The sequence below is a fragment of the Solanum tuberosum genome, unplaced genomic scaffold (assembly GCF_000226075.1).
Source record: "Solanum tuberosum cultivar DM 1-3 516 R44 unplaced genomic scaffold, SolTub_3.0 scf00138, whole genome shotgun sequence".
NCBI classification, from domain to species: domain Eukaryota; kingdom Viridiplantae; phylum Streptophyta; class Magnoliopsida; order Solanales; family Solanaceae; genus Solanum; species Solanum tuberosum.
The window spans coordinates 1,138,990-1,140,728 of record NW_006239065.1 but is presented as its reverse complement, the minus strand read 5'-3'; positions in this window follow the sequence as shown (position 1 = coordinate 1,140,728).

Sequence of the window (1,739 nt, the reverse complement as noted above, 5' to 3'; positions counted from 1 at the left end):
GGGTCTGGGGGACCCAAAGCCCACTGCAATGCGGTTACTAATGGCCGATCGAACTGTGAAAAGGCCCATTGGTGTACTCCATGATGTGCTAGTGAAAGTGGAATCTTTCATCTTTCCTGCAGATTTTGTGATTCTTGACTGTGAGGTTGATTTTGAGGTTCCCATCATCCTTGGGAGACCATTTCTTGCCACAGGGCGTGCGTTAGTTGATATGGAAAAGGGGCAGCTGAAGTTCAGACTGAATAATGAAGAAGCAACTTTCAATATTTTGTAGGTCCATGAAGCAGAGTGGTGAGCTTCAAACAGTATCTGCTATAACTTACAGAGTGGAGACTGGGACATAAGTGCAAATTGAAGAGCGACTAGGTGTTGAGGCACTAGCAGCAGTCATTATGAATTTCGATAGTGATGGCATTGAAGATTATGATGAGTTGGTAGCCGCACTCGATAGGTGTGAATACCGGCCCAAACCAAAGAAGTATGAATTAGACATGAAGAATCGCGAGTCCCCACCCACAAGACTATCTATTGTGGAGGCACCGAAATTGGAGTTTAAGGCTCTACCACCGCATTTGAGGTATGTATACTTGGGCAGAGAGAATAATTTGCCGGTCATCATTGCGGCAGATTTGAATGCGAGAAGAGTAGAGTGCTTGGTGACTGTGTTAAAGAGGTTCAAGCGAGCTATTGGGTGGACTATTGCAGATATTATTGGGATTCCTCCCGGTATTTACTCTCACAAAATCCAACTCATGCCAGATCATAAGACCAGTATCGAGCACCTGAGAAGATTAAATCCACTTATGCAAGAGGTAGTTAAAATGGAGATCATCAAGTAGCTGGATGCGGGAGTTATTTACCCCATTGCAGATAGTAGTTGGGTGTGTCCTGTGTAGTGCGTGCCTAAAAAGAGTGGTATTACTGTGGTTCCAAATGAAAGAAATGAGCTTGTTCCAATAAGGCCCGTTACTGGATGGAGAGTTTGTATGGATTACCGAAAGCTGAATGCGTGGACAGAAAAGGACCACTTTTCTATGTCGTTCATGGACCAGATGTTGGATAGACTTGCAGGAAAGGGTTGGTATTGTTTTCTTGATGGGTATTCAGGCTACAATCAAATTTCTATAGCTCCAGAAGACCAAGAGAAGACCACCTTCACTTGCCCTTATGGGAATTTTGTGTTCAAACGAATGCCATTCGGATTGTGCAATGCTCCAGCGACCTTCCAGAGATGTATGATGTCGATATTTTCTGATATGGTGGAGGACACTATCAAAGTGTTCATGGATGATTTTTCAGTTGTAGGTGATTCTGTTGATCGGTGTCTAGATCATTTGGCCGAGGTGCTTAAAAGGTGTGAAGACTGCAACTTGGTACTGAATTGGGAGAAGTGTCATTTCATGGTGAAAGAAGGTATAGTGTTGGGTCATCGAATTTCAGAAAAAGGTATTAAGGTTGATAGAGCTAAAGTTGAGGTAATAGAAAAACTTCCGCCACCCATTTCTGTAAAAGGTTTTAGAAGGTTTCTTGGGCATGCAGGTTTTTATAGGAGAATCATCAAAGATTTCTCCAAAATTGCACACCCATTGTGCAGACTACTCGAGAAGGATTGTAAGTTCTATTTTGATGATGATTGTCTTAGAGCATTTGGAGAGTTGAAGAAGAAGTTGGTTACAACACCAATCATTATTTCACCGGATTGGGGACAACCGTTTGAGGTAATGTGCGATGCAAGTGGA